Below are 14239 nucleotides of genomic sequence, written 5' to 3' on the forward strand. Positions count from 1 at the left end.
ACTTGCAGGCCTGCCCGGGGCAGGTGGGTGAGTGTTGTTTGAAGGCATTGTCGATGCACCCAGAATTTCGAGCTGCTTGTGCGGACATGTGTAGCAGCATTGGGCCGATTCCGAATTCAAACAAGACCCGGAGGTGGTACGGCCTGGGGGAAGTTTCTGAGGGTGAGACCCTCTTAGTGGACGCTCCGAAATACCACGGGGGAGGGGAATTGACCGTTGAAGACACCTCGGTGAGAGAGAGGTTGCGGCGACTGGCCCCTGTAGCCGTGGAAGACGTAGGCAGCGTGTGTGTGTGGATTATATTGCGTTGAAGAGACGCACTGTCAGTGACCAGAATATGGCCCTGAGGGCCGAAGAGGCGATGGCCTGTCTGAGTGGTGCGAAGTGGTTTAAGGAGCTGGATCTGAGGAGTGGATGTTGCTGGATCCCGATGAGTGAGGCCGACAAGGAGAAGACGGCCGTTATAAGTTCCCTGGGAGTCTTCCGGTCTGAAAAGATGCCACAGGGCATATCCGGAGCCCTTGCAACCTTCCCGCAGGGCATGTGGAAGACCATGGGGGATGTGGAGCTGTTTGGAGCTTTGGCAGATGTGGATGACCTCCTGGTATTTGGATTTGTCTCGGGAGAACATGAAGTGAGATCTTTGCAGGTGCAGCTGAGAACTACAGAGTTAAAGTGTTTTCTGGACACGTGCCAGGGCTGGCGAAGGTCGCAGCTCATGAGAGTCTGTCTCTACGGAATCAAGTTTGAAATGAAGACGGAGAGACTGGAGAGAGTGATCTGGAACCAGTGCAAGGACTTACAAGTTGGAGAAAACGAAGAAATTTGTCTGACTGAGGGCAACAGCATACTGAGAGCCTGGAGAGGGAGTTTGCGGAGGTGAAGAAATTGCGGACAAATCTCGGAAGAGGGAAGCGGACGCTTGAAGGGAACCTGAAGATGACCATCGACAGTTCAAATGAAGCGCAAAGCCTGAAAGTCGATCTGGAAGAAATCATGATGAAGAAAAAGCTGAAGGTAACTGAACTGGAGGCTGACCAATCTTTAACTGCTGCTTTTCAGGTCAGGGTGGAAGAAGCTGTTGGAGTAACTGCGTCCCAGATTGAGATGGCTGGGATGCATGAGGGAGAACTGCTGAGCCTGTGGCAAGAGTTGGAGGGGCCAGAGAAGAAACTGATCTTTCAATTGCAGGAGGTTGAAGAGACTGCAGGAGCAGTGCAGGCCATGTGTTTCCATTTGAAGATCAAACAGCAGCTACCGGTTGCAGAAATGAGGAAGAATACAGATTCAAAGGATGATGCGCTGGATGTGTGGTACATGCTACCTTTTGCTGACTTCCCTTCGATTGAGGAAGAGACCCTTGGCCCTTCTCCCACAGAGTCAGGTGTAGTAGGGAGGGTTAACTTTGGGCAGGAGGGGGCTCAGAGTTGCAGTTGGGGCATGAGTGAGAGGTTGAGAGAAGAGTTGGTAGAGGGCCCGAGGTATCCCCAGTTGTGTCCCAGCCTGAAGGGTTTAGGAGAGGGGGTACGGAGGTGTCGGAGGGTTAGGAAACTCCCAGATAATTGGGTCTATGTAGCGCCCGAGGAACAGCGCCTGAGGTTTACTGTATGGGAAGCAATGTCACTGTTTGTGCCTGGGTTAGGGTTTGTGTTGGCAGGAAGAGTGGGTGAGTTATTTAATAGTCATGAGGACATGACTTTTATTTGGTGGGAGGAGAGTATAAAGGAGGGTTACTTTTTCTTTGTTACTGCGTATGTTAATCAAAATGGCTTCTTTGTTTTGTTAAATGTAGGAATGCTTCTTTGTTGCGAGAGAGTGCTCCAAGCTTGTTAGGGTTAAAATTTACTGATAACGAGAGTTGTATTCCTTTGTAAACCAATTGGGATTAATGTTGTTCTTTCTTCTGAGTCTGTGAACTATTGTTGGCGGGCATTTTGGGGAAATTGGTGCAAGGGGGTAAGAGTGAGAGGACGCAATGCTGTAAGCTGGGTGAGGAACGGATCTCAAGTGGGGGTCCAAGGCCAGGTGGTACCCTGAGGAGAGGAGACGAAGATAGATGTGCTTGGTTGACAACTTCAGGTGGTCCTGAGCGGCGAGTCGAGGAGTTCGGAGGGGATCGAATGGTGGCCAGAAGACTTCAGTAATTGAGCTCCAATGGTTGTGCACAAAGTGGTTTGGACTTTGATAAGTTTGGTGCCTTTTCTTTATTTTCTTTTCCTTCATGTATACTGTATCACTATTAATTACTTAGTTATAGTAATCTTTATAAACTGTAATCATTTAATCGCATATGGTGTCCTGTCTGTTCTTTGGCGAGGCGGGGACATCACACAGCATCCACACAAGCTGATTACCCAGTGAGGCAACCCAGGGGGTTACACATAAAAATGAAAAAAGATAAACAAGTCACCTTTGATATAACAAAGAAAAAAAAGACTTTGGTTGGTGCCCAAGAGGCCATTGCATTCAAATGCTCTGCCATCTTACCAGAAGTCCAAGTGAGACAGTGTGGGTGGAAGTCAGAAAAGGAATGGGAGGCATCACTCAATTGGGGGCATCCTGCAGACCCCTCCCTCTCAAAAGCAACACTGAAGAGCTGAGAAGTAGGCAGATTTTGGCTCGGTGTGAACGTGGATGAACATGAAGGGTTGTCATGGGAGACTTGAACTTCAAAGTTCTAAGTAAATTTATTATCAAAGTACATATATGCCACCGTATACCACCTTGAGATTCATTTTCTTCTGGTCATACACAATAAATCCAAGAAATATAATAAAATCAATGAAAGGCTGCATCAAAAAAAATGGACAAACACAAATGTGCAAACTGTGCAAATACAAATTGAAGAAAAAAGGAACTGATAATTAAAAAAAGCCTCAAATGTGAAGAACATGAGATGAAGATTCTTTCAAAGTGAGTCCATAGTTGTGGAAACAGTTGAGTGATGGGATGAGTGAAAATGAGTGGTATTGAGTGAAGTTATCCACACTGGTTCAATAGCTTGATAGTTCTTTCTTTTTAAATTTTTTTTATTAATTTTCACATAGGCATAATAACAATAGTAATACAGAGATTGGGGATACATCGTTAGTAAACAGTATATACCAGTATAAGCTATAGATAACACAAATGTACTAAGTCTCCCAAATTCTTGATATATTTAACATGATAGAAAAAACATCAAAAAAACCCTAGAGCAGAAACTAAAAATAGACTAAACAAAACTAAATAAAGCTGGGCTATTATATTCCATCGGATACAATCAATAATGTCAATAACTCCACTCTCTATCCTGATATTAAGGATAATAAAAAGGATTCGGAAAAGGTCAAGTTACATCATATGAAAATGTTGAATAAATGGTCTCCAGGTTTTTTCGAATTTAACCGAAGGGTCAAAAGTGACGCATCTGATTTTTTCTAGATTTAAACAAGATATAGTTTGAGAAAACCATTGGAATGTGTTAGGAGGAGTAATCTCTCTCCAGTTCAATAGAATGGAAAGAGCTTGATATTTGAGGAGTAATAACTGTTCCTGAACCTGGTGGTGTGAGTCCTGAGGCTCTTGTACTTTTTTCCTGATGACAGCAGCAAGAAGGGAGCATGGCCTGTGTGGTGGAGGTCTTTGATGTAGATGCTGTGTTCCTGAATCAGTGCCTCATGTAGATGTGCTCAGTGGTGGGGAGGGCTTTACCCGAGATAAACTGAGTCAAATCCATTAATTTTTGTAGGATTTTACCTTCAAGCGTATTGGTGTGTCCACATCAAGCTGCGGTACAACCAGTCAATGTATTCTCTGTCGAAGATTGTCAAAGTTTTTGCTGTCATGCAAAATCTCTGCAAATTTCTAAGGAAGTAGAGGCATTGTTGTGCTCTCTTCATAATTGTACTTACATGTTGGATGCAGGTCAGTTCCTCTGAAATGATAACACCGAGGAATTTAAAGTTGCTGACCATCTCTGATCCTCCGATGAGGACTCCCTCCTCCTGCAGAATAATCAGCTCCTTGTTCCTGCTGATATTGAGTGAGAGGTTGTTGTTGTGGCACCACTTAGCCAGATTTTCAATCTCTCTCCTACCTTTTGATTCGGCCAACAACAGTAAGTACTGTTAAATTTGACATTGGAGCTGTGCCTCACACTCATAAGTATAAAGCGAGTAGAGCAGGGGGCTAAGCACACAGCCTTGTGGTGCAGCTGTGCTGATGGAGACCGTGGAGGAGATGTTGTTGCCAATCTGAACTAACTGGGGTCTGCAAGTGAGAATCAGAATCAGGTTTAAAATCACCGGCATTTGTCATGAGGTTTGTTGTCTTTGTGGCAGCAGTACAATGCAATACCTAATTATCGAGAAAAATGTGAATTACAGTAATTATATATTAAATAGTTAGATTAAATAAGAAGTCCAAAAATAGAAATAAAAAAGAAGTGAGTTAATGTTCATGGGATGTCCATTCCAAAATTGGATGGCAGGGAGGAATAAGCTGTTCATGAACTGTTCGAGTGTGTACATTCAGGCTTCTGTATCTCCTTCCTCATTGTAGTGTAGTCCCCTGGCTCGCCTCAGGCTCACTCAACTCGCTTCCGTCTAGGGGGAGCAGCCTTAGGCCCCGCCAAACTGGATAATCAGCTTGTGTGGATGCTGTGTGATGTCCCCACCACACTAAATAACAGACAGTACACCATATGCGATTAAATGATTACACTTTATAGATCTTACTAGAACTAAGTGATAAATAATGATAGAGTATATATGAAGGGAAAGAAAATAAAGAAAAGGCGCCAAAACTTATCAAAGTCCAAACCGCTTCATGCACAACCGTTGGAGCTCAATTACCAAAGTCTTGTGGCCACCATTCGATCCCCTCGGAACTCCTCCATGACTCGTAGCTCAGGACTAGCTGAGGAAATCAACCAAGCACCCCCAGCACACCTGTCTTCGTCTCGTTGCCGACAACCCTGGCCTCGGTGCCCACTCGGGGTCCCTTCCATCACCCAGCTCACAGCATCGTGTCCTCTCTCTGTCACCCCCTCGCGCTGACTGCCCAAAAGCCCACCAACAATAGTTTACAGACTCAGAAGAGAGAGAGAAACATTAATCCCAATTGGTTAACAAATGAATACAATTCTCGTTATCAGTAGTTTTAACCCAAACAAACTGTGAGAGAAAGCACTTATCATAACAAAGAAGCATTCCCACTTTTAACAGAACAAAGAAGCCATTTTGATTAACATACACAGTAACAAAAGAACCCCCTTACACACAAAAAAAACTACAAAAGAAATCCCCTAGCAGCAGCAATGAGAACAAGTCATGATCTGGGTGATCAGGATCCATAATTATCGACACCACCTTTTTGAGGCATTGCTCATTGACGAGGTCCTGGTTACAACAAAGGCTAGCGCTCATGATGGAGCTGACTAAGTTTACAGTTTCTCAGCAGCTTACTTTGAACCTGTGCAGTAGCACTCTCACCACCATACCAGAGGGTGATGCAGCCAGTTATAACGCTCTCCATTATACATTGTATAAATTTTCAAATGTTTTTGACGGCATACCAAATCTCCACAAACTCCAAATGAAGTATAGCCACTATTGTGCCTTCTTTGTAGCTGTATCAATATCTTCGGTTCATTTAGGTCCTCAGAGATACTGACACACAGGAATAAATAGCTCACTCTTTCCACTCCTGATCGCTCATTGAGGATAGGTGTGTGTTCCCTCGTCTTACCCAAATCAAAGTTCCAATTACACAAGTATGTACTGAAACCAAGGTCTTGCAGCTTATTGCTATGTTTTGATGGGATAATAGTACTGAATGCAGTCAATAAAGTACATCTCTTTGCTGTTCAGGTATTCCAGGCTGAGTGAAGAGCCAATAAAATGGCAACAGCTGCAGACCTGTTGTTCCGGTAGACAAACTGGAGCAGATTCAAGTCAACTCAAGTCAAGTCACTTTCTATTCTCATTTTGACCATAGCTGCTGGGACTGTACATAGTAAAAATGAGACAACGTTTTTCAGGACCATGGTGTTACATGACGCAGTACAAAAACTAGACTGAACTACATAAAAAACAACACAGAGAAAAAACTACACTAGACTACAGACCTACACCAGGACTGCATAAAATGCACAAAACAGTGCAGGCATTACAATAAATAATAAACAGGACAATAGGGCAGTAAGGTGTCAGTCCAAGCTCTGGGTATTGAGGAGTCTGATAGCTTGGGGGAAGAAACTGTTACATAGTCTGGTCATGAGAGCCCGAATGCTTTGGTGCCTTTTCCAAGATGGCAAGAGGGAGAAAAGTTTGTATCAGGGGTGCATGGGGTCCTTCATAATGCTGTTTGCTTTGCTGATGCAGCGTGTAGTGTAAATGTCCTTAATGGCTGGAAGAGAGACCCCGATGATCTTCTCAGTTGACCTCAATATCTGCTGCAGTGTCTTGGGATCTCAGATGGTGCAATTTCCAAACCAGGCAGTGATGCAGCTGCTCAGGATGCTCTCAATACAACCTCTGTAGAATGTGGTGAGGATGGGGGCTGGGAGATGGACTTTCCTCAGACTTCGCAGAAAGCAGAGATATCGCTAAGCTTTCTTTGCTATGGAGCCGGTGTTGAGGGACGAGGTGAGATTCTCCGCCAGGTGAACACCAAGAAATTTGGTGCTCTTAACCATCTCTACCGAGGAGCCATCGATGTTCAGCGGGGAGTGATCACTCTGTGACCTCCTGAAGTCCACAACCATCTCTTGTTTTGTTCACATTAAGTGACAGGATGTTGGCTCTGCACCAGTCCGTTAGCCACTGCACCTCCTCTCTGTAAGCTGACATATGTCACTTGTAGCTGTATTATTTTCACCCCTGACCCATACAGCGTTTAATCTCCCTGGGGCCGTCCACCAACTGCCACACCACATCCTGCTGCCACACCACATCCTGTCCCTTTGACTCCCAACTGCTCCTGCATCACTTCCTGTCACTGTAAACCACAACCAACTCTTTACTTTCACTTCCCACCGAATCTCCAGTAACTGGGTTGCCAAACCAGCAGAAATTGAATATGTTGCAGTCTGGTGGTACTGGAACTAAAGGTGTTTATTTGTAAAGTAAGCAATACAGTATCAAAAATGCAAATATACATATAGAACAGGTTAGCAATTTTTTTTATATATATATATATATATATACACACACACACTCAGAAGTGTGGTAAAAGGAATCAAAAACCCAGCTCTTCCAAAGTCTAGGGGTAAATGTATAGTCTTAAGAGATAATGAAAGTTCAGTTCAGTTCAGTTTAGGTTGAAGTAGTTGTTGTGACGTTGGAGGGAGGGAGGGAGGAGAGAGAGAGAGAGAGAGAGAGAGAGAGAGAGAGAGAGAGAGAGAGAGAGAGAGAGAGAGATATTCCCTGTGTTCTGTTTGTGTATACAGTGTCTCATGAAAATCAGGATCTTCGAGCTGTGGGTAAATACACTCGTCTTCTGTCAGTCTGTGACCCCACCTAATGAAACCTTACCCTGGAGTCCTCTTGTCTTTTGATGACTTATGACTGCTGCCTCTTCCCTCTCCCTGAGGCACAATAATTATTGTGTGTGACCCTGTGTATCTCTCCATTGTAGTGGAAGGCACGTGCATTGTTTACCTGGTTTGACCTCTACAGTACACAAGAGGTTTCATTGTGATGGGAGATTGGTGCACAGCAAGCTCCCACAAACAGCAGGGAGGCAATGAACTGGGGATACTGTTGAAAAATTCTCTGGGTCATGGTGGGGTTCCCTTGTCTCTGTCCTAAATGATGTCTGTGGATCTTCTGTCCACCTGAGTGGAGAGCTGATCGAATACCCCAGTGGAGAAGTGTTGCCTCTTTCGGTGCTGTACCTGAGTACCAGGAGAGGGGGTGGGAAGACTGAGTTGTACACAGACAGTATCACCCTGACACCACACACACATACCCCCCCCCCCAGATGGGAGGTGCTGATGAAGGGGATGACAAACCCTGTGGGTTCCTGCAGTGGGGGGGGGGCGGGGGAAACACCCCTTCCACAGCAATACCTAAATCACTCTGTTACTCTGTGTTTCAGGAGACCGGACAGTGCGGAGGGAAGACATTTGCTTTGTGATTCTGTTGCAGAAATCTGGAGATTTCGGAGTAAACAAGATGACGACTGATCCAGGGTTATTCCATGAGGGAACCAATGTTTTTCAGATATTTTGGACAATAGCGAGTGACACGTGGACAAGTACTGATGAAGGCCTCGCAGTGATTCAGACTGTCAGACAGAGTCTCGTCAACAAGACAAAATCCAGAGGAGGGTCCTGTCCCGGTGGGTAAAACCTGCCTCTCCCCGGCTACACGTCACGTTTCACTGTAAACTTCCCATATGGAACGTGTGTGTCTGGGGTGGGAATGATGAGAAACTGTCAGAACTGTACCCCAGTCAGTCAGTGACACACTGAGATGGAGGGTCTGGGAGGGAGGGAGGGTCAGAACAGAAAATCCCCATCGGTCCTAAGGTAACATCAACACCAACTCCCAGGTTACAGGTTTCTGATTGATCTGTGTGTGTGAGACCCCTCAGTGTGTAGTGAGACTCCCTCGGTGAGCAGTGATACTCCCTCAATGAGCATTGAGACTCCCTCAGAGTGCAGTGAGCCCACTCGGTGTGCAGTGAGACCCTCTTGGTGGGCACTGAGACCCCCTTGATGTGCAGTAAACAGCCAGATCCTTTGATATCTTCAACCTGCACACAAGAGAAGAGTGAAGAAGAGCTCAGAAAAACTTCAGTGTAACAGTGAGAAACAAGGATTGGGTCACGACTCGTGGCAAATCAAGGGTGTAGATGCCTTTTGATCCTCTTGTGTCCAGTATCTGGAAGATTTAGGGAGCCCTGACTGATGAGAGATTTTGAAGATCTTGTTGAGAGGAGAAGCAAGCGTACATTGTGTTTACAAACAGGAGCTCTGATGAAAGGTCTCGGCCCAAAACTTTTTACTCTGGCACAGATGCTGCCTGGCCTGCTGAGTTCCTCCAGCATTTTGTGTGTGATACATTCTGTTTATGTTAGGGATAAGTAAACCTCATGCTGACAATAAAATTATCAAGAATGCACTTGATGGAAATCTGGAGGACAAAGTGAGGGTATGAGCTGGATCTGACAGATAAGATTAAGGAAAATCCCACGGGATTCTACAGCTAAATAAAGATTAAAAAGATCATTTGCCAGAGAGGAGATCCTGTTAGGGATCAGCTGGACTGTCTGTAGTTTGAGATGCAGCAGAAAGGTTGAAATTATAACAAATATTTCTCCTCATTGTTTACTGATTGCTGAACTGATTTACTGAAAATCACAATTGCTCAGGAGATGAGGGAAACAGGTTAAGACGGAATGGGGGACATTCATATTCCCAGGGAGAAGGTATTTGCAGCCTTACAATGATTTCTAGTGGATAAAACCCCAGGGTCTTACAAAGTGCTTTGTGGGACTCCGTGGGAGACTAGAGAGGAAACAGTGGAGGCCCTTACGGAGATATTTGCTTCATCGTTTGTCACTGTGAAAATATGCTACTGAAGAATGGAATGAGAGGAATGTTGTTCCGAAGTTTAAGAACGATGGAAGAGATAAGCCAAGGAATGACAGATCAGTGAATCTGACTTCAATTGTGGGGATGTTACTGGTGGGCAATTGGAGGGATAGAATGTCCCAGCATTTGGATAGACAGAGTCTGATTAGCAGGAGTTCTGTTTGTTCAATGGCTAAAATTATACAAAATTTGTAGATGAGTTTTGGACAGAGAATGTTGTCAATTTACAGGGCCTATGTTAAAGCCTCACATGGTGCACTGGTCTGGTAGGAAAGGTCTCATGAAATCCGGGAGAGACAGTTATGTGGATTCAAAATTGACTCGGAGGTAGGAAGCAGGGAGATGGTTGAAGGTGGTTTCTCAGAATCTCCGGTGACCTGTGGTGTGCTGCAGGGATCAGTGTTGGGGCTCTTGTTAATAATGATTTATTTTATATAGATAATTCAGACAAGGATGCACAAGTCTTGATTACTAAGTTTGTGGAGGACACAAATTAAGAGGAAGAGTTGATAGTGAAGAAGTTTGACGTAGATTACAGGGGAGTTTTGATTAGATTTGTAAACAGGCTGAGGATGGTTGGACGCAGGCTGAGCGTATGGCATGTACTATGGGTAGTTGGGCATTCGGGAGTGTAATGGAACAGAGTATGGGCACACAGTTCATTGAAAGGAGCATCACAGATAGAGATGGTGTGGAAAGGGGCTTTTAGCATGCATCAGCCAGTGTGCTGAGTATGGGGATTGGGGACATTATGTTTTAGTTCTGTAAGTCAATGGTAATGCTGCATTTGAAGTACTGTGTGGAGTTTAGGTCACCTTATTATAGGAAAGGTTTGCATAGACTGGAAAGAGTGCAGTGAAGATGTACCAGAATTTTACCAGGTCTGGAAAGCCTGAGTTAATAGTGAGAGATTGGACAGGCAAGCATCCCTTGGAACTTAATAGTATATAATAGAACTTATATTCCTTGGAACTTACTGGCAGTGATCATACAGTGGTATATAAAATCATGAGAGGGCAATGATGGGACAGCCTTTTCCCAGGGCAGGAGAGTCCAGATGTTCTCCAGTTGCTGGTCACTGTTGCTCATCTACCTGTATCTTCAGTGACTCAGTCCCACATTCTGCACTGGACAGTGTTCAATGGTATTTGGAGCAGGAAATCGGGACAATTATCCTCACTGGTTAACGCTGGTGTTTCTGTGCAACACCAGCTTTCTCCCACCCAGTCCATCACACCCCGCACTATCCTTCTAATTCCTCCATATCTGATTATCAAGCCGCTCCCAGTGGGGGTGGGGTTAGTTCCACCTTCTTCTCTCTCTCTGGGGGTGAAGTTTCCCTGAGTTCTTTCTGAGCTCTCAGTGATTACCCTGTATTAATGACCCTGAGTCCAGTTCCGGACACAACTGGAGGTATCTTCTCCCCATCAAACACGTCTGTAACCTTCTGTCCCACAGGACCTCCCTGAGACTTCCCTTTCCCAGCCGGTGCTGTGATTCTGATCTGTGACTATTCAGTGTGAACCCAAAATTCACCATGGTGACCAGAACCATGTGTATTCTCCCAAGGATTGTCTGAACAATACTCTTTACAAAGTCGACATAATCCATCCACTTTCCATCCTGTCCCACTGGACAGGATCCTAGGGTTCTGCTGACTTCTGTGTGACCTTATTAATCTCCGTCGGTGCCGGTGTCTCTGAGCACAGCGGGTCCAGTGGGTAGGCTTGGAGTGGGGAAGTGTATATCATCTCCGTGTTCTCACACTGAGCAGTGTTCCTGCACTGTGCTCCCACTCCTGCAGGGAGGAATGTCAGTTAGTGTACAACTGATAGAGACCGTCTGTATTTCCTGTTCCAGGAAGCCCTGCCGGAGGAGGCCGGTGATCACCTGACACACCCACCGTCTGGGGAATCTGCTGCCCAGACCCAGTCTGAAATGCTGCTGCTCCCCACGTCTGCCCTGACCTGCTCTGAACACGTCACTGAATACAACTCATCCGGTTCTGAGAAGCTCTGACTCCAGAAACAAACTGCAGACCCTCATCCTGAACAAGGGCGTTTGATCACAGTTATTGCACTGAAAATGTCTTGTGTTGCCTGCTCAGACCCTCTGTCTGCCCCACTGATGGTCGATAAAAGAGTGATAGTGATGTGACCCCTGTGATGTGTACTCCCCTCTGTCAGTGATGAAAATTACCCTTAACAGCCCATAACCCTGGCCATACCCCCACAAAGTGGCCTACTTAACACTCACACCACTCTTCTCCCCCTCCCCTTGGAGAGTCCTGCATACCCATTCCATGGCCCTACCCCTAAACCTACCAACTTCATCCTTCCTACACCCCTCCCCCCCCCCGCCCCCCGTAAACCTGCTCTCTCTCCACCAGGGGCCATTCACCACACTTCACTATCAATTTTGGGTCCTCTTTCAACCCTTTCCCCCCTCCACTGCAAGGTCCTGCAGCCCCACCTCCCAGCCCTCCCTCTAAACCTAACCTCTCCAAACCCTTCTACACTTGCCCATAAACCCGAGACCACTCCACAATAGGGAGCTGTTCACCCCAGATCAGCAGTTTAACACTACCTGCGCTACCCCACAAACATCCCGAACCCTACCCTTCACCCTAATCCTAACTTCCAATGGACTGCCACCCACACTAAACTGGACAGCACCCCAAATAACCCAAGTCACACCCCTACAAAGAGGCTTATGTAACACTAGGCCCACCAACCCCTCTGGCATCCCTAGTCCTTAGCCTACCCCTAAACCTAACATCTTCAACCCTTCTACACACCCCCATAAACCCAAGCCCTCTCCACAGCAGGGGGCCACATTCACCCAACATCACCAGCAGTTCAGTTCCTCTTTCAAACTTCCCTGCTACTGCAAAGCCCCATACCATTCCTGCCAACCCGCACTGCCAATTCCCACCTTGACTTTCTTCTCCATGAAACCTCCACCCCCATTACCTAACTCTACCCTGGGTCCTGGCCCTCGCTCCACATCCCCCAAAGAGTTACTGCACAACACCCAAATCACAGCACCGATTCCCTATATAAAACACCCCCAAGCTCTAACCATAGGTAGTAACCCCATCATCATAACCTAAACTCCAGAATGGAGGTTAACGAGGGGCAAGATCAAAATACAGGCAAGTGGGGGACCTGGATGATGACAATGTGGGTCAAAAACAAAGTAGCAGGGTGAAGTGATCTCCAGTTCGAGATCTACAAACACCAGAGGGATATTTTGCCCACTGCCCACATAATCACATACTCAAAATGGTGGCGAAACTCATCAGCAGCATCCAGGGATTGAAGTAATCAAGTCAAGTCACTTTTATTGTCATTTCAACCATAACTGCTGGTACAGTGGATAGTAAAAATGAGACAATGTTTTTCAGGACCATGGTGTTACATGACACATTACAAAAAACTAGACTGAACTACATAATAAAAAAACAACACAGAAAGCTACACCAGACTACAGATCTACACAGGACTGCATAAAGTGCACAAAAACAGTGCAGGCATTTACAATAAATAATAAAGAGGACAGTAGAGCAAGGTGTCAGTCCAGGCTTCGGGTATTGAGGAGTCTGATAGCTTGGGGGAAGAAACTGTTACATTGTCTGGTCGTGAGAGCCCGAAAGCTTTGGAGCCTTTTCCCAGAAGGCAGGAGGGAGAAGAGATTGTATGAGGGGTGCATGGGGTCCTTCATAATGCTGTTTCCTTTGCAGATGCAGCATGTAGTGTAAATGTCCATGGTGGCAGGAAGAGAGACCCTGATGATCTTCTCAGCTGACCTCACTATCCGCTGCAGGGTCTTGCAATCCGAGATGGTGCAATTTCCGAACCAGGCAGTGATGCAGCTGCTCAGGATGCTCTCAATTCAACCCCTGTAGAATGTGATGAAGATGGGGGGTGGGAGGAGGATTTTCCTCAGGCTTTGCAGAAAGTAGAGATGCTGCTGGGCTTTCTTTGCTATGGAGCTGGTGTTGAGGGACCAGGTGAGATTCTCCGTCAGGTGAACACCAAGAAATTTGGTAATCAGTCGGCATTTTGGGGAAAGACCCATCATCAGGGATGGGGAGGAAGAGGGCAGATCCAGAATAGGTAAGTGGGCAAGGGGAGGAGTAAATCAGAGGTGTTTCCATGGGCACTACTTTGACTATTCATTGACTGTGTAGCAGAGTCCACGTTCGGAGCTCACACCAGTAACACTCCCAGAATCTTTCTCCGCTACATTGCCGACTGCATTGATGCAGCTTCCTTCACCCATGCGGATCTCATCAATTTCATTAACATTGCCTCCAGCTTCCATACTGCCCTCAAAATAACTTGGTCCATCTCGTCCCTTTCTTTCAGATACTGGGAGTTTGATGGTCTTGTGTGAGGTTTCTCTTCAAATGGATTCTAGGGTGCTTCTTTGTTTTGTCGCTGCCTGCAGGCTGATGAATCTAATGCCCTGGTTAAGATTTCACTGCTATGCTGTGAGGTATTTTAGTTTAGTAGTTTTCTACAAAAGTAATGTGTCCTGCTAGTAAGCATATTCTGGCTTTGGCTAAAAATGAAGAGCCATGTTGTTCAACTTAGAAATGTTATGTCAGCCAGTCAGGATTTTCTTGGTACAAAGGATTCCAAGAAGGGAAGT

At 45.8% G+C, this 14239-nt stretch overlaps 1 long non-coding RNA gene across 1 annotated transcript; it reads left to right on the forward strand.

The window, feature by feature from the left end:
* The first annotated feature begins 7027 nt into the window (after positions 1 to 7027).
* Positions 7028 to 13451, forward strand: LOC132393613 (uncharacterized). The gene is made up of 3 exons (XR_009512008.1): positions 7028 to 7152; positions 8083 to 8325; positions 11444 to 13451. It is a non-coding gene; the product is annotated as an uncharacterized LOC132393613 (long non-coding RNA).
* The last annotated feature ends 788 nt before the right edge of the window (positions 13452 to 14239 follow it).

This window comes from Hypanus sabinus, chromosome 1, assembly GCF_030144855.1.
Source record: "Hypanus sabinus isolate sHypSab1 chromosome 1, sHypSab1.hap1, whole genome shotgun sequence".
Taxonomy (NCBI): Eukaryota; Metazoa; Chordata; class Chondrichthyes; order Myliobatiformes; family Dasyatidae; genus Hypanus; species Hypanus sabinus.